Source organism: Phocoena sinus, chromosome 1 (genome assembly GCF_008692025.1).
Source record: "Phocoena sinus isolate mPhoSin1 chromosome 1, mPhoSin1.pri, whole genome shotgun sequence".
Classification (NCBI taxonomy): domain Eukaryota; kingdom Metazoa; phylum Chordata; class Mammalia; order Artiodactyla; family Phocoenidae; genus Phocoena; species Phocoena sinus.
In genome coordinates this window covers 85,299,999-85,326,616 of record NC_045763.1, presented here as the reverse complement: position 1 = coordinate 85,326,616, position 26,618 = coordinate 85,299,999, and the positions used below count along the sequence as shown (strand labels likewise).

General features: G+C 39.4%; 1 long non-coding RNA gene across 1 annotated transcript in view; it reads right to left on the bottom strand.

Moving 5' to 3' along the window:
• The window catches only part of LOC116741838, a 115,519-nt gene that overhangs the window by 21,299 nt on the left and 67,602 nt on the right, over window positions 1-26,618 (bottom strand). The window contains exon 3 of the long non-coding RNA XR_004346289.1: window positions 16,221-16,309. This is a non-coding gene — a long non-coding RNA (uncharacterized LOC116741838). The remainder of the gene's footprint in view (window positions 1-16,220; window positions 16,310-26,618) is intronic.

Below are 26,618 nucleotides of genomic sequence, written 5' to 3'. Positions count from 1 at the left end.
TCTCCAGGCGTTGAGGTTTGAAGGCCCCAGCCCAAGGAGCCCCATGTAGACTGCACGTCCCCAGGCTGCCTACAGGCAGGAACAGAGCTAAATGCTTGTCCCCCTACTGTAACTGGAGCAAAAGTGAACTGAGAAGCCTAGTAGGGGAGAAAACATTTCATTAGAGATAGGAATCGCACAGTGAAGATTCCAGAACAGTACAGTGCCCTGAAGAGCACCGAACTAGGAGATGTAGGTTCCACAGAGGGCCTCAGAGCAGAGGATTTGGCGCCAGTCATAGCACTTCCTGTGGATTTGCCATTACTAGCAATATTATTGTTCATGTCTTTTGTTCACAATTACATGTTAAATGATTATTGCTAGTATATAGGAAATCCATTGATTTCTTTATACTTACAACCAGTAATTTGACTGAATACTCTTAAGTGTTTCTTCCCAATGTTCTTAGGATGTATCCAAACTCCTTAACATTGTTTCAAAACTTTTACAGGCATACCTCAAAAATATTGCAGGCTCAGTTCCAGACCACCTCAACAAAGCAAATATCACAATTAAGTGAGTCACATAAAATTTTGGTTTCCCAGTGCATGTAAAAGTTATGTTTGCACTATAGTGTAGTCTGCTAAGTGTGCAATAGCATTATGTCTAAGAAAAACAATGTACATATCTTAATTTAAAAATACTGTATTGCTAAAACTGCTAACCGTCATATGACAATTCAGGGTTGCCACAAACCTTCACTTTGTAAGAAAATAAATAAAATACAGTATTTTGAAGCACAATAAAACGAGGTATGCCTGTATTCTTTTGCCATACAGAAATGTTTTCAGGGCTTCCCTGGTGGTGCAGTGGTTGAGAATCTGCCTGCTAATGCAGGGGACAAGAGTTCGAGCCCTGGTCTGGGAGGATCCCACATGGCGTGGAGCAACTGGGCCCGTGAGCCACAACTACTGACCCTGCGCGTCTGGAGCCTGTGCTCCGCAACAAGAGAGGCCGCCATAGTGAGAGGCCCGTGCACCGCGATGAAGAGTGGCCCCCGCTTGCCACAACTAGAGAAAGCCCTCGCACAGAAACGAAGCCGCAACACAGCAAAAATAAATTAATTAATTAATAAACTCCTACCCCCAACATCTTTTAAAAAAAAAAATGTTTTCATGTCTTGAGATGAGGCACGTTCTTTCTTGCTTCTTGCTCTTTGCATGTCCTCTTTCCTATGCTTAGAATACTGCTACCTCTATCTTTTCTCCTAACTCCTAATAATGCTTTAGGTTTTATGTTAAATGTCATTTCTTCTGGAACATCTTTCTTATGTCCCCAGCCACCACCACCACTATCTCCAGAGACAAAATCTGAGTAAGTGCCTCTATTGAGTGTTTGCGTGGCAACCAAGTGTTAGCATAGCTGCCCTATCATAGGACTTTTCATGCTTTATTGAAACTGCTTTTTCCTTTTTCTCTCTGGATAGACTATAGGGTTCTTTATGTGTAGAAGACATGTCTTTCTTCACGTTTTGTGCCAAGCACCTAGTTTATGGGTCCCCTAGGATTAGCTAAAAACTGTGTTTAATGGATGAATAAATGAATGAATGAGTTAAATCTAAATTTCTCAATATGACTTATAAGGACCTGAATCCTGCTTACCTCTGTCGTCTCTTATCTTGCCACTTAATACATAACCATCTACCCACCAGCCATTTTGAATTTATTTCAGATCCTTAAAAACGCCATGCCTTCCTTGTCCACAGGAATCTATGTATGCTATTCTCTTGCCTAGAATACTCTCCCCAAATACTCCTCCCGAACAACTCCTACTCATCCTTGAAGGCTCAATTCAGTTGTCTGTTTTCCCCCTGATCTTTCCCCTGTACTCCTTTGCTTCCCACCTAGGTTGGGTACTCCTCCAAGGTACTTCCCCAGGACTCTCACTTCCTCTATAATGACAATTCAATTTTTTCTGGAGTTTTCTGGTCACTAATTAGTATCTTCTTTTAAACTATAAGCTCCCAGGGGCATGGACAATATCTAATCCAGTGTATCATTTTATCCTGGCACATAATGAACACAATAGCTGTAGAACGCCTGAACAAACTAAATAGTTAAATTTTCCTTAAAAATGTAAACAAAATGTGCAGGTATTGTTCAGCCATTGCCTTCCCATCTCTTCCCACTAGGGAACTACTCAATCTGTAAGGGAAATATGGATGTTCTGATTCTGTCTGGATCCTTTTTCTTTCATCATTTTTTAAAATCATCCACAGATCCTCTTCTGCATCCTACATTATCAAAAATTGAAATTCCTCTTTTCTTTCATCTGAGCTTTTATTTCAACTATAAGGATTTCTCAGCCCCTCCATTAGCAACTGCTCAAAGTTTACACTTGAAGTGTCAAGTGTTTAATAACTGTATTTCTATAGCTTTTGCACATCCTGTTCCTACCAGCTATTGTTCAGACCCACACAAGTGCTGAAACATGAGAACTCCTCTCCTGTCTACCTTCAGAATGACCATTACCTTTTTAACTACACATGGATTTTGCCCATTTTCACTGAGCCACACCTCTCTGTTGAGTCTGTCTGGTCTGTGTCTCAGAGGAATGAATACGCCTGCTAGTCAGTGGACACTTCAGTTCCCATATTACTGGAATGAAGAGAGCATTATTTAGACTGAGCATAATACTTGGCATCTCACAGTTTTAAGCATCATACCTTGGCTACAGCCACCTGGGCTTAAACTATTTAATTATTTCATGCCCATAATGGATGGATTACATTGCACCTTTACAAAAGAAAGAGTGAGGAAGGGGTAATGAGTGCAAATCAGCCACCATTCTGGAGATGCTATCCAAGATGCAAGATGATGAAAGGCCAGCTACCTCACCTCTAATGCCAAAAAGTTCATATATCTTCATGCATCAAACAACATCTACACTGATTCCCACTGTCTCAGTAATTTGTTCCTGTATTTTCTCAAATAAATTCACCACCTTTGTCATGCTCTGCTCTGAATCACAGCAAACCATATTTCCCAGACTCCTTGGATAATGTCGGGGACTAAGTCTTCTCTGGGACTCCAGAAAAGCTAGGTGCTACTAGAGAGTTCTTTTTTCTACTGTGGTTCCATCACCCACCAGACAGCCCAGCTTCTAGATTCTGATAGCACCAACTTCTCTCATTATTCCAACACCAGGAACAGTAGTGTCTTCCTGTTCTTGTTACCACCTGGGATGCTATATCATCCCCTATGTGGCTTTTGGACCCTTCCATCACCTGTGGAAGCAATTTTCAATATTAAATTCTCTCTGTTGAAACACCTAGAGAGAATGATTTTTCCCTGACTGGACCCTAACTGACACATCCACAAAAAATCCAAAATGTTTAACTAATAAATCTTTTAGAGTAAATAATATTTTAAACATCTTAAGTCTTTGGTGAAAAGTAACTATAAGTCATTGATGATATTTATCTTCGACCTCCTCCCAACCTGTAGTATGTATTTGGAGTTTCATTTCTGTACATTTTTTCAGTTAAAAATGAGAAAGAAAAGTAGTTCTAGTTAATTTTTTTTTTAATTCCACTAAAAATTGAAAGCTTACAATGGAAGTCACAGGATTAATGGGAAGGCAAATTTGAGGGTAAACTGGAAAGCCCAGCCTTAAGACTCTATTACTTCTTTCACCAGAGACAGTAAAACATTATTTCAAGTAGAAAGTGATTAGACGTTGTCCAAATGGTCCTGAGCAATTTTCAGGTACCTTGGATTCAGCCAAGTATTTTTCCCCAAAAACCTTTTCTGAATAGTTAAGAATTCAGATGATTTAAAGAAAATGCTGTATACCTCAAACTTTTATGTTAAAAAATTAATCTAAATATATATAAATATTGAATCATTATGTTGTACACCTGAACTAATATAATGTTGTATGTCAATTATATACCAATTAAAAAATTTAATCTCTTCTGTAGAGAACTTGAGATTTTAAGTTCCTTAACAAATTTTAAAGCATCATCATTTAAAAGGAAGGTACATCCCCTAGTACTAAAAACACAAAGAAAACTGCTGATGACATTAAGCCTACAGCCCCATAGCTTACAGTCTAAAGTACTGTACCAGAGTACTAAAATTAGCAAAACATTGTTCTTAAAACTTCAGCAACGCCACCACTCTTTCTTTTCACATCACATACAAACACTCAAAAGTCATAAAGGTGAAGTCATCTTGAAGCCCATATAAGAGGACTATTATTGGAAGCTCCCTCAAACACTCAGAGCAAAGCTAAGGCATAGGAATTCACAATGCACACAAGCATTGGAAATTATTCAGTCACTCTCAAACTTTCTCTCCCAACCTTCCCAGAGTAACCACTCACTTTGCCAGGGGCTTTCTGGGCTGTGGGGCTAAATGACCACAACCTTCTTGGAGACTTCCTCTCTGAAAGTCCTCACTAGCCCTCTGACAGCAGAGGGAATCCTAGGGATAGAACTGAAGAAGTCAGGGGGTCATGAGGACAAAGTGGAAGTAAGACATCCCAGGTTCCCTAGTCCTCTGTTCTCCAGTGCCTTCTAGAACAGCCAAGACAAGAGGGGTACAAAATATGATTCTAAAAGGAGCATTACTCCTGGTTTCCCCACTCTGGAAGCAGGTTCTAGTCTGCACTTGAGTCTACCAACTTCATATATTTACCTTGAAAACGATCAGGAAGTGTTTCTTTTAATTCCAGCATTTTTTATTAAAAGAATTTTAGGTAAGAATTACCAAACTTTTAATATGGTTTATTAAATAATAGAAATCTACATTGTATAGAAATTCCCATCATTATATCACAGAAAAATAATGATTCAGCCTTGTTTTCAGTGCCTCCAGTGATGTGGAGCTCACTCACCCCCAAGGCAGCCCATTTCCTTGCTAGACAGAGTTAATATCTGAAAGCACTTTCTTAGGCTGAACTGAATTCTCTACCTTACTTTTAACAGTTGCCATTTATGTAGCCATCATGATATGCCAGTGATCATTACTTCATACAACACTTCTAACTAAATGTCACAAAAAACCTACAAGGTAGACATTATCCCACTTTCTAGTTGAGGAAAGTAAAGCTCAGAAAGTTTAATTTACCTGCCTAAGATCACAGCAAAACTAACATTTGCACTCACTGTGGCTTTCCCTAGTATGCCATACTGCTTTCCACAACAAAGAAATTAAATTATTGGAAATCAAAACATTAACTATTAAATAAAGTGTCATCATTTAAAGTGTCATACCTTTGGGATATTTACATATGTCCTCTCTCCAAACAGCTGCAACAGCTGCTGTTAGGCAACAGAACAATGATATATATTTTTTTTTTCTCCCAGTTTGGAAGAAATAGACAAGTGCCTGGGTATTAAAATCTGTCCGAATGAAAAGATACATGAACATGAACGAAACCACCATGTGTCCTCTTCTCATCTATGTATGAATATGCACACACACACAAAACAAAAAAACAAAAACACATGAATCAGGAAGACCTGATTTATCATCCCCATATAAATGACTGAGATTTCTCCCACACACTTCCCATGGGACAGAGCCAGAGTAAACTCCAATAGTGGTGATAGGTGGGAGAAGATAGAAAAGAGGGGAAAGCGAGAGAAAGAACTGCAAATGTGTGTTTGAGTTTGCTTTTATATACCAGTTCTACTGCCAAATGAGTAGGCAGCCTCCAAAAAGCCAAGACTGCCCCACCCCACAAAGCCACAAGGCCTGGGGGAGAATGTAAGGCTGAGTAAGGCCAGATCCTTGCCCCTAAGGAAGTCATGAGCTAGTGGGAAGATACCAACAAATAATTCCACTAACAGTGAGCACACTATAGTTAATATCTTTAATCTCTGTTAACCACAGCAGAGTGGTTAGAAGCAAGGAGGTTGGGTGTGACCATTGGCTCTACCAGTGAAGCTGTCTAGTCCTGCGTGGAAGAATACTGCTGACCCTAGTCTGTTAAAAATCTGTGGTTCCTATGTCAGATCCTTCTTGTACACTGATACTAAATGTGGTTAGTGAGTCTGAATGGAACTTAATAAGATCACCAAGTGGGTGATTTCTAATCTATATGACTATTATTTTCATATTATTATTTTTAGCAAAATCATGAAATGTATCACAGTCTTTCTCAATCTTCAAACCCATGTAACTTCCAGAAGTTCAGGATTCACCTGAAACCCATGGCATAAAGGTCAAAGACTTACTATCTCAAGTGCCGAGTCTAGGGTGGCCAACTGTCTCTCTTTGCCTGGGATTGAGGGGTTTCCCAGGATGTGGGAACTTCAGTGCTGAAACTGGAAGAGTCTTGGGCAAAACAAAACAGCTGGTCAACCTATCCAGGCCATTTCTTGATTTAGAAGCAGACCTCTTCTGTGGGCACTGATCCACACCTCCCACTCAATAGGTTTATGAAAGAGGACAAAGCAACCCACTCAGGTACACTAAGAAATAAACCAACCGATCAAACAGGGGGGAAATGGAAGAGGAGGGTAATATCAGTGCCAGGGGACACGTCGGAGGGAACATTTACTGCCAGTGCCCTCCCACACACAGAAGAGAGAGCCCTGTCATGGGACCTTATTGATGTAGTGACATTCCCTTAGCTTCAATACACAGAAGCAATACCATTTTTACAAAGCTGAAACCTTCTCCTCTAAAATTAAAATACAATAATAAATTACTGAAAAAGTTAAGCAGATATATCATTTTAGAGCTCTGTTTTGTGTCCAGAGAACACTACAAAGGCAAATTAAATAACTGTCAAAAATGAATAAACACATATTCATTCCTTCAGCAAAATGTCTACTGAGGGCCTACTGCACACCAGGCTCCGCAAGGGGCTCTGGGGACCCACAGAGATGTGAAGGACTCCGTTCTTTTCTGTTAGGCATCTTATGTAAATCCTCCACTGTGTTCATAGTATCCACTTCCTAATTTGGGGCTATTCTAGCCTATATAGACTTGTTCTCCAGGGCTTGGGCCTTGCACAGAAAACATTCAGTAATTCAATTCCCTCTTTTACCATTGTTCCCTTAAGAAGAAACCAAGGCGGATGAATTTTTAACACGTTCAGCTTATATTTTCTTCCTTGGGAGCCTATTTCTGTCCACCATCATAGTGTAGCATCAGGTAGCACAGATACATTAAAGACAAATGAAGGTAGAAACCCCAGCAGGAGGAAAATTATTGTTTTAGCCGTTACCTACCACTTCTTGTCTTGAAATCAGTACTGAAACCATTTTCCCCCTCCTAATTCATTATCATTACCTTAGTTCTAAAGTCTTTATGGCTCTATCCTGCACCTGGAGTAGCACCCACCCTCTCATAATTCAGATCAGAAAACACAAGAGGACCCAACCCCGCTGATCAGAATAACACATTCCTATCTGTTATCGGACATAGTCCTCTTTTCTGCTAAACTCAAACACCACTCCATTGTTTTAGCTGATGATGCCTGACAGGGGAGATGACTGATTCAAGTGACAGACAGGGTTTCAATTGAGAGAGAAGTCTGTTTAAGCTCGGGCCTGTCTGCTCCAGTAAATCTCCAGTTTTATCAGACGGGTGCCACTGGCTCATTTCGCCTAGATCAGTAGCAGTCCATCTTTTTACAGCCGCTTGTCAGGGACAGGCTTCAGGTGCCTCGGCATGCCAGGTCTGATATGAGTCAAACCCAGTGCGAACAAGGATTAACCTATAAGATTGCTTGAGACCCCCTTTAAGTGTATTCCAGGCAGAGACCAGAGAAACTATAAAGTCGATTAAACAAGGTAAACTTTCCTGCATTCCCGGGCAGCGTGCATCTCATTTGCATTCCTTCAGCAGTGTGAATAAACATAACCATTGACCTGGGCAGCTTGAGCTGAGAGAGCCCGAAGCCCGCACCATGCAGTGAGAGGAGGAATATTTGAATGTCGTCCTGGCAAAACTGGACAGCCTGTCAGAAACATGAAAACGACTTTTGAAATCTACATGTCTGTGTGAAGGTATAAAATATTCATACCTCAGATTAAAATATTTTATTGAATTAATATTGATTTACGATTAATTTTTAAATAGATTCATATTTCATGAGGCACTCACAATGAACCTACCAATTGGGCCTCAGTGAGTGAAACCAATTACACAAATCGTTAAGGAAGCAACCAAGAAAGCAACTCTCAACGTCTGGGGAGAGACAAAAAGAATGTGAAAATCCTCCTTTATGATGAAATAAACAGAGAGGTATATAGTGACAAAAAAGATACCTCCTCACCCTGCTTGCTTTGATACAGCCTTTTCTTTTCAATGTATGCCAGTTGGACATCCCCTTATCAATATTTTTAAGAAAAATATCTGTTTGCCCTCATGTTTGAAAACCTCACTGCAGTGACTTTTTTTTTCAAAATTGCAATTAATTCTCCCATTCCAAGAGGAAACTGTAATAGTAATAGCTACCAAAAAGTGAAGCTTCCTTAAGAGTTCCTCTCTCCAGTACTGGGCAAAGCCTTTTAGAAATGTGCTGACAGCTGAAAACAAAAGACATTGATTTCTGTGCTCAATTAGCATCTTCAGACACAAAACAATGGCGGGTAAGATGAGGGCTCCCAAGTGCTTTGGAACATGTTCCATTTCAATCTAAGTCCAGAAAATTAACTTTTTACCCCTCAGCTCTCCTATCATGCTTTCCGTTATCATACCTGTATTTTTGTCTGAAAACTCCTATCCCATCATTTCATTGAGTTCCCTTTTGGAAAGAAACTGTCTTCTAATTTATACAAGATAATTTTACAGCCTAAGCAACAGGCCCACTTCATCTTTATTCATTCTTTTTTTTTTTTTATATCTCATTCATGTTTTCCTTTTCTTATTTAACCATGCTAAATTGGGCCACCCTTGCTCTGTTTATTACAGTCAGTCCTTTTTTGCACAAAACACAAGTATGTAAAGTTACAGGACAAAATAAGGATATTCTTCACTTTGTGATGAAGAGTTTTAATGTGAGCAAGAAGATTTTAAAAGCCACGGGAAATCTGCAGGAGATGCTAGACTGGGCAGAATAGCCACATGGGGCTAAGATGATGCCCAGGGTCTCCTAATTAGATAAAGCCATTGTTTAGATTCAGACAATACCTGTTTACAGTTCAATAAACAACTTGTCACAGTTGCTTGCTCAAAGCAGACCTAGATGTCAATGCAAACAGTTAGTACAGAGGTAGTGAAATAAATTGGTCTCCTGAGTAAATAAACTGAGCAGCAATGTGAGACTGCCTCATCAGTACCAAGGAAGATAATCATTTATAAAGGTTTAAAATGGCGTTTCATAAGTATTGACATTTAGAGAAATGTCTTTCCCTGTCTAAATGACTACCTCCACCTTTTCCTATTTTCACCAGCCACTAAAAATGAAAACTAATAAAACAAAAAGAGAGAATAAAGTATTTCTGGAGTTATTTCCTCCAAGTTTTATAATGTGTCACATATAATATTTAACAAATATCCAAAAGATGCCTGGTCTTGAAGATAAATTACAGATAAGTATGGCACCTGCCTTCAAGGATTTGCCATTCTGTCATCATAGAATGGAACCAGACGAAAAGATACGACAATAGAAAGGTCATTTGGCCAAACACCCAGGTTTTGTTTTTGTTGTTGTTTCTTGATGCGTGATGAATGGCAAAGGGAAAACCAATGAAAGAACAGAGCTGAGGAGTGTGCCAAAAACCGTAGCCAGGGAGATGAAGCAAGGTGGCAGGAAGGAGAAATGAGGTGACACCGTTTGGTGACTTCTTTTATGGGGATAATGACTGCACATAGTGGCGTTCCCTTTCCCAAAGATCTTTGAAAGAAAGTGTCTGTGCTAGGAGATGTAACTAAACAACTGAATGCAAGGTCTTTGCAACAAATTGTTATGCATACACATAGAGAAATCAGAGACCCTGTCAGAGACCCCCATGCACATGTAAACACCAAGAAACAGAGCTGCAAATTCCAATTCTTTAGGTGTTGTAAGACGAGAAGGCATCAACATTTGCTCGCTGCCATCTTTAAGCTCCAGATATAATATACAATGTATGCCAGCCCATTATAGGGCCAGAAGGGAATAATACAAAGGCATTCAATCACAATTACCTGGTGGGGGGAGAGGGGGAGAAGGTGGGAAAGCTAAAGTTCTATATGTTTAATAGAGAGCAGAAGTCTTATTCTCACTACATTCTTTTATTCTTTCCTCCTTTTTTTTGTTTTTTTGTTTTTTGCGTTACGCGGGCCTCTCACTGCCGTGGCCTCTCCCGCCGTGGAGCACAGGCTCCGGACGCGCTGGCTCAGCAGCCACCGCCCACAGGCCCAGCCGCCCCGCGGCATGCGGGACTCTCCCGGATCAGGGCACGAACCCGCGTCCCCTGCATCGGCAGGCAGACTCTCAACCGCTGCGCCACCAGGGAAGCCCCCTCCTTTTTTTAACCTGACCTTTATGCACCACCCCACAGAGCCTAGGTAAATGAGCTTTTGCCCTGAACATGGTAGAGGGGACATCCCCTATTAGACTAATTTAACCATCGCAGCACTTACTTTCTAAGAATCCGCTTTACCTGCCTGTTATTGAAAGCATACTGAATTCTGCCACATTGAATAACACCTATTTCCCCGAAATACGGAAGTTTGAAAAGTTGCACTTGGACTCTGCAGCAACAGAAGGCTTTTTTTTTTTGAATCTAGAAAATAAAACTAGAGTGCAGTCAATACTATTATAAACCCCAATGATCCTTTCCTGAGATGAATATTTAACATCTACCCTTGTAACTTACACTCCCTGTATTCCTAGCTCTTTACAACCACACCTGCATTTTCAATTGTAGTTCACAAACTGACTGTAAGATTTCTTTCACTGGCATTTATGTTGTGGTCACAGGCCTGAGAGCACATAATGCCAGGATTACTGCTGACCTGCCCTTTGTGGAAATCTGAGCTCAGTGGTGTCTTTATAAAATGTTAGTTTTCAAGGCTACTCTAGACAAAATTGGCAGTGGATGTAGTTTTTCACCTCTATTCCCAGCTTCCATGTTCTGAGACAAAATCTCATTTACTCCATACTTCTCTGGAGGGCCCAGCGCTCTTAGTCTCCTCCCCTTTAAAGCCTCTTCTTGGGAAGGCTCAGCAATGCAGAGAGAAAAGAGAGGGAATTAGGATGAAGAAGCCCAGGTTCAAGTGTCATCTCTTCGTGGCTGTGTAACCTGCTCAAGCCACTTCACCTCATCAGCTTGCATTGCTCATGTGTAAAATAGGGCTAATAAAATCACCTGCTTCCCAGAGAGGGTAAGTCACAGCTAGAAAACAAACAGATTAAAGGCCAATCAGATGCTATTTCCACAAATGATTATTCATTCACTCAAAAATTTAACTGAACATCTACTGTTTGAGGCTGGGTACAGTGATGGAGACTATGATGTCTCTGTCCTTAGAGACAGTCTAATAGAGAGTGTCATGGAAAAAACAGTATTAATAGCATTTGATTAGAACTAAAATAGAGGTATTAATCGAGTGTTATGGGGCCACAGATATGGAAGCAATCAAATATTTTGGAGGCAAGTCATGGAAACTATTATTAAAGTATATATATATATATATATATATATATATGTAATTTTATATACATTATATATGTTACATATAAAATAGGCAAATTTCAAGCCTTACCTCTTAGCAAGGGAGAATAGATTTCAACTGTATTAAACAGAGTTCTAATGCTTCCATTTTAAGTTTTAACCAGCAGTGAGGGGAAGTGGAAAAGGACCATCAGGCCCCCGATCAGCTCCTGTCCAGTGCCTCCAAGTCAGATGTAAATGGTCACTTCAGTTAAGGCAGATTCTCCCTGCTTTTAACTGTGGAACTAATGGTTAGAACCGTCTTAAGTCATTTTACACCATTCTCCTTCAGCTACATCTTTGGGATCTTGATTCAAATATGTTAACTGAAAAAAAAGCCACTTCAGATGATGAACCCATTTGTGGTTTAGAGGTTGTGCAGTCCTGCAGGGAAGGTATTTGCGCAGACTCTTCCTCAGCTTACCCTCATATGCTTGTGATCCCCAAACTCATCTCATCTACAAAAACCTTCTGAATAAGTTTACCATTCCTACTGGTGGATGCTATGTATGGATCTCTAGCCAGACCACACAATCAACTCCAAAACCAGACTTACCTCCAAGACTAAGAACCTGCTCTTGTCCTAAGTTTCTTGTCTCCGAGAAGACACCACTACTTACTCCTTTAACTCAAGCAAGAAAGCAGGAATTCCTTCTTTACTTTTCCCTTTATCTTATCTCTCTCTGTCTCCCAGCCCCACTGACCAAGCCCTGTCAATTCCATGAACTTAACATTTTTTTTTTTTGCGGTACGTGGGCCTCTCACTGTTGTGGCTTCTCCCGTTGCAGAGCACAGGCTCCAGAGGCGCAGGCTCAGAGGCCATGGCTCACGGGCCCAGCCTCTCCACGGCACGTGGGATCCTCCCGGACTGGGGTACGAACCTGTGTCCCCTGCATCGGCAGGTGGACTCTCAACCACTGCGCCACCAGGGAAGCCCAACTTAACATTTTTTATACCTATGGCCTTCTCTCCTTCTTTCTTTGATTGCCAGAGTTCAGCCAGCATCACCCTTTATATCAAATCAGAAATACCCCCTAACTCCCTGTCTCTAATCTCACTTCCTGTAATTCATTCTCCAAATGCTACCAAAGTAATAGTGACCTTTAAAACCCAAGAAAGATCATGTAACCCTCCTTCTTAAAATCCTTCAAAGGCTCTCCACAGTTTACAGAACAAAAAGCAAAATTCTTGAAGTGACATAGAAGACCCTAAATTATCTGTGTCTTGACTTCAAAAATTTTATAACTCCCTGACTTTTCCATGCTCTTTCATAACACCTTGCATTTGCTCTTACTGAATCCCTTTGCTTGCAAAGCCTGCCTCCCACCCCCAGCCTCCTGTCCTAACAAACACCTACTTTTGCCAAGGCTCATTCCAGACATCCCCTTCTCTAGGAATTCTTTGTTTATCTTACTAGAACTCTGAGGTAGAATTAACCACCTCTTCCTTTGTGCCCTCCGCCTGCACCTTGCCCAGATATCTAAAACATGTCTCCCTTCTCCTGGAAGGAAAGCTTCCCAATGACAAGGTCCATACCAACTTATTTTGTATATCCAGAACCTAGCACAGTACCTAGCACATGTTTGGCACTCAATCAATGTTGAGTGAATAAATTAACAAAATATGCAACCCATTACAGGAAAAGGAGTTTCACATATCACATATGCCTGGAAAAGCGGCTGGCGTATAGTAAGCACTCAATAAAACTTTCTTGAATGAATGAATGAACAAGTAAATGAATGAATCATTTTATACTTTGTCCGTGAGCTGGAGATCTGGTCACAGTTTTCCAAGTAATCCTTCTCCATATATTATTTTTTGTAATGTAATGACGCCCATTATGCCACTGTCAAATTCTGACACCGACTGGATATGGCCTTGCTGGCTAATTGTTTCATGACGGATAGCTCCTTGGGGACTTCCTTCTTAGTGTCAGCCTTCTCAGATATACTCCTAAGAACTAAAAACTGCTTTGCTTTTCCACTCAACTGCTGAACAACAAATAAACCAAGCCATGGAAAATTCTACTAACCCAGGAAGAAAGCATAAACATAAATTTTATTCCTACTATGTTTAGATCTCTGAGATTTACATAAAAATTCAGGGTTAACCTTGTGAGTATACAGAATAGACACTTTCTAGAGGTGAGATGAACTGTCAAATATTTCCTACTACTGGCACACTAGAATGCTGAGATTTCTATTACAAAATGATAACCTTTGGCTTCTCAGTCTTCAAGAGAATCCTTTTAAAATTCAGATAGTCCTAGGTAGAAGCAGTGTTGGTATCTAGCCTATATGCACAGCCAATAAGGCCAGGGTGATTGTTTATGGCTGGCAACAATTTTCATGATTCAGTGCTAGTCTATTACCAAATGTTAAATGTATAGCCTAGTACTGAAGCCCAGAAGGAACCTCAGCCTGAGCCTCTTTCCTAGATTTAGGAATGGAAGCACTTTATAAATCATCCAGTACCCCCTACATTACATTTAAGAGATTTATTTTTTCATGCATATATTTATACATTCATTCATTCAACCAACATTTGCTGAAGGCCTACTCTGTGCCAAGCACTCCTCTAGGAACTCAGGACATAGGAATGAACAAAACAGACAAAAACCCAAGCCTTCATATGGCTTACATTATACTAGGGAGAGACAGATGGTCAACAATATGTAAGTAAAATGTATTTTTTACTTGGCTGCTTGGGTTAGTCCAATGATGATTATTGTTATGAATAAAGATAAAACAGGGAAGAGAGACAGAACATGCCAGGCAGTAAGTCGAGGTGGCTTCAATTTTATATTCAATCATCAGGGAAGTCCTCACTGAGAAGGTGGCATTTGAGAGAAGACTTGAAAGAGGGGAAGGAGCAAACAATGCAAATATCTGAGCAAGAAGGCTATTGTAGGCAGAGGGAAAAGCTAATCCAAATATCATGAGGGGGGAATTTGTATGATTTGCTAAAAGAAAAACAAAAAGACGAGAGTATGGAGGGGACAAAGGGAAGAGAAGTAGAAGATGAGGTTCAGAGGATGAGTGAGGGGCCTGATCATCAAAGATCCTTTGTAAATATTTCAGACTTAGGTTTTTGCTCTGAGTGAGGTGCGGAGCAATTGGAGGGTTTTGAGCAGAAGAATCGCATGCTCCAACTTTCATTCTTAAAGGATCATGCTATGATGAGACAGAAGTGGGGCAAGGATAGAAGCAGATAAATCAGGTGGGAGGTTATTCCTTTGATCAAGGTGAGAGATGACAGTGGTGTGGACTAGGATGGCAGTGGCAGTAGATGGTGAGAAGTGGGCAGATTCTGACAGTAGAGCCAGTGAGATTTGCTAACAGATTAATGGAGAAGAATAAGAGAAAGAAAAGGACAAGAATAACTCTGAGGGGTTTTGGCCTGAGCAACTAGAAGGATGGTGTTTTCATCAACTAAAATGAAAAGACAGGAAACTAAAAACTTGGGGGAGTTGGGGGAGTTTTAATAATCAGAAGCTTAGTTTGGGGCATATTACATGTAAAGTATAACTTAGACATCCAAAGAGATGTATGATGGAGGAAATGGACACACAGAGAAGTTGTGAATTATATCATGTCATCCAATCACAAAGGCACCATCAGAGCGGGAACAAGATAGCACCTGGGTGAGAAGAAAAGGAGATCCCTAAAAGGAAAAGCAAGACAGAGACAAAGATAGGTTCAGCCCTCCTCACTGTTTGGCCAGGAAGTGGGCAGCCAAGCCAGATAAAAGCTCATCAACTAGAAGAGGAACTGGAAAATCTTATCCAATTGCAGTTTCTAATGTTCATTTTTCCATTAAATTCTTAATTGTATCTACTAAATTTGTTTTAGCATTAAGCATCCCTTAAAGGGTGTGCAATGAGAATGTAAAGAGAGAATGGGTGTGGGCTAAAATGGCAGAAATCTATTTGAGCTGCTCTACCCACATGGGCTGCAGACACTCCCTGGATACCAAATACCAGAGCAACTTAGAACTCCTAGTGACAGGTCCCAGAGTTTAGATTGGGAACAAAACCTGTCCAAGAATTGCAAAGCAGCTGGGATTGGATGAGTGCTTGGCAGAGGGAGTGGGAAGAATTTGACCACTTGGGTTCCTTGTTCAAAGACTACCTGGGAAAGGGGAAGGCTCCAGACTGCTCATGCAATCACAATATTCTTTGGCAGAGACTCAAAAGAGTGCCCAATTCACAGCCTTCTCCAAAGCTGCAAACCTTCAGGAGGTCACTTGGTCCAGCTCTGGCCAGAGCAAGCCTTATAGAACAACTATAAACTGGGGCATAGTTAATCAGATTTTCCAAAACAACATGGCAGAGGAGAAGGAAGAGAGGGTGAACCATTATTGCTTGGCGTGACAGAGACTTCCAGGTATCCAACCTCTGTACAGCCTCCATGTTCACATAGCCAACTGGGCACTGGGGGGTCTAAAATCGATGCTGACCCCAAATTATTTCAACTTTCCAAGGCTTCACCCCATTAAAATCCATCTATCATAAATCTGCTTATCTTGAGTACTTTTCAAATACAGAGTATCCAACTCATACTAAGCACCAGCCACTTACCATGAAGAGGTAACAGGGATCTGGACCAGATATGATGTCCTTCATAGTTCAACAAAAAGAATTAACCAGTAGGATTTGAGAGGTAGTACCTGCAAGGAAAACACAAACCAAAATCATGCTGTGCCAGTTAGTTACCTATTGTTTCTCAGTGCCAAATAACCCATCCATACTCTGCTTCTTTGCACTCTATTTTCAATATTCTCTTGCCAGGTGGACCCTTGTTTAGTTTCTGTCAGTGAAAGAGACTGGTATGAAACTGAAAGACAGGAGAAGGGAAGAACAAACTCTCTTTCTGTTTATGGTTCCTATAAGTTTTCCTCCAGCAGCATAAAACAGCCAACATACCAACAATGCCACACCCCCTCAAAGTCACAACCACCAGCTGGCTGTGCCCCTTCAGTGACGGAGTACCAGAGACACCACACACTGCTCAGAGAGCACCAGCCTCATTGCATCTCTCCCTCAGGAAGCTGGACAGTAGCCAAGCGGTAGCCTCCTTAGAGATCCACACAACAGCCACAGGATATCCATCACTCAGAGTCAGTGAGCTGGCCACACAGACCAGTACCCTTTTGTTCCTTCAGCCCCAAGAGTAGCAACAGCTTTCTACAGTACTAATATTGGACTTACCATGGTATTCCCTTTCTGTTCTTTCAGGCTTCTAATGCCAGTGTATGATGGTTTTAAAATATGTCACAGATTCTTCAACATTGTTCTCTCCAAAAGGTGGACCCTAATTCATCTCCCCTTGATTGTGGGCTGGACTTAGTGACTTGCTTCAGATGAATAGAATATGACAGATGATGGTGTGTGGCTAGGTCATGAAAGGTATCATGGCCTCCTCCTGCTCTCTCTCTCTCTTAGATCACTCTCTCTGAGGGAAGCCAACTGCTATGTCATGAGGACCCTCAAGCAGCCTTGTGGGGAGGTCCATGTGATGAGGAACTGAGGCCTTTTGCCAACTGCCAGTGAGAAGTTGAGGCCTCCTGCAAATAGCTATGAAAGTAAGCCATCTTGGAAGCAGATCCTCCACCCCCAGCCAAGCCTTCAGATAACTAACATCCCACCTGACAGTTTGACTAAAACCTCGTGAGAGACCCTAAGCTGCTCCTGGAAACCTGAAGCTCAGAAACTGTGTGAAAAAATAAATGCTCATTGCTTCAAGCCATTGAATTTTGAGGTAATTGGTTATGCCACAACAGGTAACTAATACACCAAGTAACCAATTCCTTATATTAAAGCCCTCCTTTTGAAATATCTACCATGGTTTATTTCTGGACCTTGATTGATAGAGTACTTGGTAACATAAGTGGACTCCAGAAACTGACCCTCAAAGATAGAATTCTGTAATTAAGTTACTTACCTCTTTAACTTTGAACACAGTGATAATCTGCTTGTCAATGGCAAATGGGAGACTGGTAATCTGTATCAGGCAATAGTATCAAGAAGACAAATTATTACCTGTGGCTGCTTAGGATGAATTTTCTACTGAAGGCAAGGTTTTGAGTGACAAAATTGCTCAGGAACTTGACAGTTACAGTAATAATTGTAACTTTAAGAGCTAGGAATGAGCTTTCTCTAACATCAAGTCATAGAGGACCAGATATTGTCTTTGGTGGCCATAAAAGAACCTCATTTCTTGGAGTCATAAGGCAGATATAACTAATCAAAATATAACTTCATGAGTTACAGAATTACAATGTAAGATGAATTTAGAGACAAAGTTTTTATGTGAAAGTTTAGGAATTCTTTGCAAGGAATGGATGCCTGACATTTGGAAGGAAGAAATTTTGTTCAACTTAGACAGGTTAAGTATTTTTAATCTAATATCCCCGAGCCTCCCTTGCCAGCAGAAGCCATTTCCCACATTTTGAGGAGGGTAGTTTTATCATACTTGAAGACTCTATGATAACCTCCTCTATGGCTGATGCCTTCAAAAAGGATATCTGTTCTCCTCATCACCTCTCACTGCCTCAAGACTAGAGTCAGCTCTCACACAGTCACAGAGTCTTCTCCAGGAAGGTAAGTGCCAAGTCTTATTTGGGAGAAGAGAGTTCATATTCCAAACGAAGAGCAAGATTTTGCAAATACACATTGGTAGAAACTTGGAGAATCAATAGGGGAGTAGATTCTAAGGTTATTAACCCATGACGATGAAATATAATGTTGGATCAAATCAAATATATTATGATGGTTTAACTTAACAGAGAATTAAGTAAATATGAGAGGTTCCAACAGTTTGCTTGAATGATTACTGAAATATGAACTCCAAGGTGACCTAATTCAATCAGGATGAGATGCCAGAACCTATTTGGTGTAAAAGAGAAGAAAGGACTGAAAGCCCTAGAAAGATAGGAACACTGGAGTGAACGGAATACCCACAATACTATGCTCCTTGCGAGAGTCCAGAGAATACCCCCTTCACTAAAGCACTGAGAAAGGCACTAATAAGGGGCCACCATCCTCCTGGAAGAGCTCTGAGTGGCTGTTTTTTGCACGCTAGGGATGACAGTGAGAAATGCCACCACTGAAAAGGGCTTCCTGATTTTAAAGTAAGTAGTGGAATCCTGGAACATTAGGAGCCAAGCAGTATCACTTAACCACTAAAGATAAGGTAGGCATAATTACCATAAAAAGCAATCCTGTCTGACCTGTAGGTATCTTCAGTAGTGGCTAATTGATCACAGTGTTTCAATAAAACAAATAGGCAGCCCACTAAATAATTATATATGTAATATAATTATAATCAGAAAAATTCTAGGTCAACTGAGCAGGAATCTGACCTGGATCACCACAATGATGAAGTACATCTTCTCCCCCAGTGCAAGTTCACAGGCTCAGAGTTCTTGGACCCTTTGCAGAAGGTTCACTCAACACTGGCGTAACTATATTCCAGAATATTCTTCTAAGCCTTTCACAAGGATCCTCATATACGGTGATCACACTCTGGGAAAAGAAAAGCATTCAGGCCTATCTCGAGGTTACTAGTTTCTAGCTCTGTTGATGCTAACCCATAAGGCCACTGTGCCCCCCTAGTCAATGTGGGGATTATGGAGGTGAACTGATAAAACTGAAGTTTTGGACCTCAAATTACATCCCCACATCCTGGCTACATAATTGGAAAAGTCATTCTTGTGAGTCAAACTCACAAAATCGCCATATGAGCTCTCTTACCTGCAAAGGTAGAGCTATTATGGTATACTGGTGAGGTAGCAGCATCTGAAACTTCCTCTGCCAACAGAGTAGTAAGCTGCAAATAATCCCTGATGGAATTACAGAGATCATTGCTTTCATCACAAATTTGAAAGGTGAAAAGATAATTATTCTTATAACGTTCCAATGTGATTCTCTCTTTTTAGCCTATATAGAAGGCAGATGGATCATGGGTTATTGTAAAGTTATTGATGATTGTAATTTCAGCAGCTACTCCTCATGTAGTATCTTTAAAGGTGCAAATCAGTACAACCTCTGTATCCTGGTATATAGCTATTAACCCAGCAAATGTTTCTTTATCTATACCAAATTGCAAGTCCCACCACAATCAATTTTTCTCACCTACCAGGGACAGCAGTGTACCTTCACCTTCTTGCTTCAACTGTTCCATTGTCTGACATTACCTAGCACACAGAGAACTTGATCACCCTGACATTTCACAGAATATCAATTCACAGAACTACATTGATGGTATCAAGTTTATTGGGCATTATGAACAGGAACTGGCAGAAGATGTAAATGCCTTAGCACCATGTATTCCAGAAAGTGGGAAATAAGCCCCACAAATTTTCAGGGACCTGCAACTTCAGTGAGTCTTTTAGATATCCAGTCTGCCTGTTGATACCATTGACCAAGCCAATCCATAAAGCAGAAGGTCTGAAATAGAAGATCCCAAGTGATTTCAACTATTCAAGGCTTCATCCCATTAAAATCCATATATCACAAATCTGCATATCTTGGGTACCCTCTATATACAGTAAACAGTTCCTTCCAAGTATCAAACATTTGCTGAGATACGGTAGCTCAAGAACCTTGATTGAGCATGATTTGACCTCATGTTGCAATTTATGGGATTAAGGAGGGTGATTTGGATGGTAGGTTGAGGGGCGGGGCTTTTCACCATCCATGGGAGTCAACAGCACAGTGAGGTCCTGCTACAACCACTATTTCCTCCCACTCTCTCACTACAGATTAATCCCCACACTCTCTCCTCCTGAACCTGGACTCAGTCTCAGAATCCTTCCAAACGCAGTGTACCAAATAACCTCCACCAATCCACTGTGAGAAATAAAACTCTCTCTCAAAATAGAGTGAATCCAGGTATAAGGCCATCGGATGAAAATCACAAAAACTGACTGAGAGGAAGAGGGAGCACAGTGAAGGGTGAGAAATGAAAACTCAGTATATCTGAATAAAAAAGAGAAGATCCACAGTATCTAGAGTTATCAGGAAGAGAACTATCACAGATACCTATTAGCTCTGACAGTGAATGCAAAACGTTCCTTCCAAAGAAAGTTTATTTGCTTAACGCTACACTACCTCTGGGATAGAAGAACCATGTTCTGAAGTTACATGGGAGCTATGCTTCAGTCTGCCCACTGCTGCAGGTGCAAAGTGGCTGTCTACAAGCATCCACTCCAAGACAGAGTACAGCCAGGGGTGCATAGGCATCTAAGGACAAACACTGGAAATCTCTCTACTATTCTGCAAAATTTGAGAATAGTATTAATATCTACTACTTCACAGAGGCATAGTAAGTTTCTTTATTAAGAAATCAGCTTGCAAGCAAGTTAAGCAAGAGCCTGAGAGCAAAGTAATGAATAAATGGAACAGTATTATTAGGACAGATTATTAGACTCTTTTGTTAAAGATCCCTGGAATTGAGAAAGTTGTAGTCCACAAGTTTTTTTGCTCATCATATCCCCAAAAGGAGCCAGCAGCAAACATTTTACATTAGAGAATCTCAATAAATGTCTGTTGAATTAAATTGGAGTTGGCAAAATATCAATTCTAAAATTTTATTTTTTCTGTTTTGCTTTTTAAATTTGTAGATATTTCAATTAATTTAAACAAGACATTACAGCTTTTCATTTCCCCAAATCCTTTCTTCAATCAAAGCCATGGAATAGACTTAGTTCCATTTTAATTCATGTCAGAAACAACACTTCTTTTAGAAGTGAAAACTAAGTAAGCAACACCAAATGATGATAAGGATGTAAAGCAATAGGAACTCTCATACATTAGATGGTGGAAATAGAAAATGATACAGTAACTTTGGAAGAAAGTTTGGTGGTTTCCTAGAAAACTAAACATTTTCTTTTCATATGGTCCAGCAATCACCTTTCTTGGTATTTACCCAAAGGAATTGAAAATTTATGTTCACACAAAAACCTACACAGGGATGTTTGTAGCAACTTTGTACATAACTGACAAAACTTGGAAGCAACCAAAACGTCCTTCAGGAAGTGAATGGATAAATAAACTGTGGTACGTCCAAATAATGGAATAGTATTCAGCTTTAAAAAGAAATGAGCTATCAAGCCATGAAAAGCCATGAAGGAAACGTAAGTGCATGTTACTAAGTGAAAGAAGTCAATCTGAAAAGGCTACATGCTGTATGATTCCAACTATATGACATTCTGGAAAAGGCAAAACTATGGAGACAATTTTAAAAGTCAGTGTTTGCAGAGGGTAGGGGAAGGGATGAATAAATGGAGTACAGAGGAATTTTAGGGCAGTGAAAATATTCTTATGATATTGTAATGATGGATATATGTCATTATACATATGTCCATACTCATAGAATGTACACCAAGAGTGAATATGGAATTTGAGTAATTATGATGCGTAAATATGGAATTTGAGTAATTATGGTGTGTCAATGTACGTTCTTCCTTGGTAAAAAAAAAAATGTACGTTCTGGTGAGTGATGTTGATAATAGAGGAAGATATGCATGTCTGGAGATAGAGGGTATGTGGGAAATCTCCCTACCTCGCTCTCGATTTTGTTGTAAACCTAAAACTGCTCCCTCCAAAATAAAGTCTTTAAAAATAAATATAGAAAAAGTAAATAAGCACTGTCCTGAGCTAATACAGCTTGAATTGTTTTCATTTGGGCTAGGTCTGGAACTCCTAAGGAATGCTAGGCAAACATTACATTAGACAACATATATTACTACATTCATATAGGCAGAGAAAGATCAATGGATTCATTGACTCAATCACTCCATCCCAGTCACACTGGCATCCTTCTGTTCCTTCATACACCAAACACGTTCCTACCTAAGATTTTTACACTTACTGTTTCCTCAGACTCGAACATTCTTTCCCCAGGTAACCACATGACTTGCTCTCTTATTCCTTTAAATCTTTAAATCGCTTTCTCATTGAAGCTCTCCCTGGTCAACCTATCTAAAAGTTCAACTACCTTTCTTGCTTTATTTGTTTTGCCTCAGTACATGTTGCTATCTCACATATCATGTGCATTGCCTTTTTATTCCATTGCATATCTGCTGGACCATCAACTGCATGAGGAACAGAATATTTTTTTCATTACTATATCTTCAGCCTTTAGACTGGTGTCTGGCACATAACAGATCAATAAATATCTGTTCAATGAATAAATGGACGTGCAGACATGTTAAAAAAAAATGACATGAAGAGTGGCAGGGAGAAGTGGTATATAGCCTTCAAATCTTCTCTTTTTTTCCTAAACCCAGCTAACTGTGTACCTGAGTGAAATACACTCTACTTTATAATTTTGTTCGCAAAATACCAAGCTGTATTGGGAAAAGACAGATAACACTGATAAATTATGAATGCCCTAGGAAATTTCAAAAATTCTATTCCCTGAATTGTTCATAATACATTATACTTTGACATTTATAAAAATGAAAAACAAATAGAAATTAATCTCATCTTTAAAATATGAATCTTATAAATGTTATTGGATTATATTTATATCACACATTTCAAAAGTTCATATAATATTTACCTTTAAAATCCATTACTACTTCACAATTTAGAAGTTTTGTATCAATAGATATTTATTTTTAATAGTCATTAATATTTCTGCAACCAATACATTTGCTAATGCAATAATACTCTTTTTAGTCTTTGCCTGTGCTATAAAAAAATTTTAATACCCAATTTTTAATCTTTTTTCAAGGGCTACTTTCTGAAAGTAGGCTACATACTCCAGGAAATGGAAACAAGCTGTTGGGAGGGTAGAATTAGAGAAGCTGGAGGATATTTAAACAATTTAAATGATCAAAATATATGATTCCAGGAAACATAGCTGCTGAACCAAAAGTTTTACCTGCAAGCCCACTGGCTACATGCCTATTAAGAGGCCCTTATGGACAAAGGTCCTGAGAAGAGATTGAGATTAAATTGCTGCAAAGAAGTCCACTTATGTGCCCCAGTTGGAGTGGATTCTTGGAAAAGAAGACGGCGAAAGGACTATTTTAAGATTTCAGACCTAGGGTTTGAGGACAGAATGGGGAGGGGGACACAGAAAGCAGTAACTGAAAGGAACACACCCCAAGCAAACCAAAGTACAAACATTCTCTCCTGATGATGTGTGGATTACAGTCATGAATGAAATTTCCACTTTAGCCATTTTCAAGGATACAATAAATCAACTTCTGTGGCTCATGATAAAGCACAGATAATTCAGATCAAGTTAAAAGAAGACTATACTCATTGTTTGCTAATTACTCCACACTGAAGCAAATAAAATAATATTCTTTCCCTTTCAACCCACATAGTTCTTCATTGTTTTAAAACAGATCATAGAATCTATATCGAAACAGAAGATATGGCAAATGTCTTATATAAAATTTTGAGGACCTAATACTTAAATTTTAACTAAACTGCTGAGCTCCTTTTCTCCTTCAGATTTGAAGTTCTTGCTTTACATATGGCTACTTAGCATATAATATATTCTATTTATTAAATTGTTCTTGTCTGTCAACCCCCCAAAAAACATAGGCTCAAAAAGGTCAGGGATGGAAGGGCAAAATGGGTGAAGAAGATCAAAATGTACAAATTTCCAGCTATAAAATAAATAAGTCATGGGGATGTAATGTACAGTATGATGACTATAGTCACTAATAGTGTATTGCATATTTGAAAGTTGCTAAGAGAGTAGATTTTAACAGTACTCATCACAAAAAAGAAAAGAAAAAAGGTTTTTGAATTTTATTTTATTTTATTTATACAGCAGGTTCTTATTAGCTATCAATTTTATACATATTAGTGTATATATGTCAATCCCAATCTCTCAATTCATCCCACCACTATCAACACCACGCCCCGCCGCTTTCCCCGCTTGGTGTACATTTGTTCCCTACATCTGTGTTTCTGCCTTGCAAACTGGTTCATCTGTACCATTGATTCCACATATATGCATTATTATAAGATGTTTTTTCTCTTTCTGACTTACTTTACTCTGTATGACAATCTCCAGATCCATCCACATCTCAACAAATGACCCAATTTGGTTCCTTTTTATGGCTGAGTAATATTCCATTGTATACATGTACCACATCTTCTTTATCCATTTGTCTGCCGATGGGCATTTAGGTTGCTTCCATGGCTATTGTAAATAGTGTTGCAATGAACACTGTGGTGCATGTGTCTTTTCAAATTATGGTTTTCTCAGAGTATATGCCCAGTAGTGAGATTGCTGGGTCATATGGTAGTTCTATTTTTAGTTTTTTAAGGAACCTCCATACTGTTCTCCATAGTGGCTATATCAATTTACATTCCCACCAACAGTGCAAGAGGGTTCCCTTTTCTCCTCACCCTCTCCAGCATTTGTTGTTTGTAGATTTTCTGATGATGCCCATTCTAACCAGTGTGAGGTGATACCTCATTGTAGTTTTGATTTGCACTTCTCTAATAATTAGTATGTTGAGCAGCTTTTCATGTGCCTCTTAGCCATCTGTATGTCTTCTTTGGAGAAACGTCTATTTAGGTCTTCTTCTTCTCCCATTTGTTTATTTTTGTTTTTATTTCCATTACTCTAGGAGGTGGGTCAAAAAAGATCTTGCTGTGGTTTATATCAAAGAGTTTTCTTCCTATGTTTTCCTCTAAGAGTTTTATAGTGTCTGGCCTTACATTTAGGTCTTTAATCCATTTTGAGTATATTTTTGTGTATGGTGTTAGGGGGTGTTGTAATTTCATTCTTTACATATAGCTGTCCAGTTTTCCCAGCACCACTTATTGAAGAAACTATCTTTTCTCCATTGTATATCCTTGCCTCCTTTGTCAAAGATTAGTTGACCATAGTTGTGTGGGTTTATCTCTAGGCTTTCTATCCTGTTCCATTGATCTATATTTCTGTTTTTGTGCCAGAACCATATTGTCTTGATTACTGTAGCTTTGTAGTATAGTCTGAAGTCAGGGAGTCTGATTGCTCCAGCTCTGTTTTTTTCCCTCAAGACTGCTTTGGCTACTCAGGGTCTTTTGTGTCTCCCTACAAATTTTAAGACTTTTTGTTCTCATTCTGTAAAAAATGCCATTGGTAATTTGATAGGAATTGCATTAAATCTGTAGATTGCTTTGTAGATTGTCATTTTCACAATACTGATTCTTCCAATCCAAGAATATGGTATATCTCTCCATCTGTTTCTGTCATCTTTGATTTCTTTCATCAGTGTCTTATGGTCTTCTGCATACAGGACTTTTGTCTCCTTAGTTAGGTTTATTCCTAGGTATTTTATTCTTTCTGTTGCAATGGTGAATGGGATTGTTTCCTTCATTTCTCTTTCTGATCATTCATTGTTAGTGTATAGGAATGCAAGAGATTACTGTGCATTAATTTTGTATCCTGCAACTTTACCAGATTCATTGATTAGCTCTAGTAGTTTTCTGGTGGCACCTTTAGGATACTCTATGTACAGTAACATGTCATCTGCAAACAGTGACAGTTTTACTTCTTCTTTTACAATTTGGATTCCTTTTCTTTCTTTTTCTTCTCTGATTACCATGGCTAGGACTTCCAAAACTATGTTGAATAATAGTAGCAAGAGTGGACATCCTTGTCTTGTTCCTGATCTTAGAGGAAATGCTTTCAGTTTTTCACCTTTGAGAATGATGTTGACTGAGGCTTTGTCATATATGGCCTTTATTATGTTGAGGTAGGTTCCCTCTATGCCCACTTTCTGGAGAGTTTTTATCATAAATGGGTGTTGAATTTTGTCAAAAGCTTTTTCTGCATGTATTGAGATGATCATATGGTTTTCATTCTTCAATTTGTTAATATGGTGTTATCACATTGATTGATTTGCATATATGGAAGAATCCTTGCATTCCTGGCATAAATCCCACTTAATCAAGGTATATGATCCTTTCAATGTGTTGTTGGATTCTGTTTGTTAGTATTTTGTTGAGGATTTT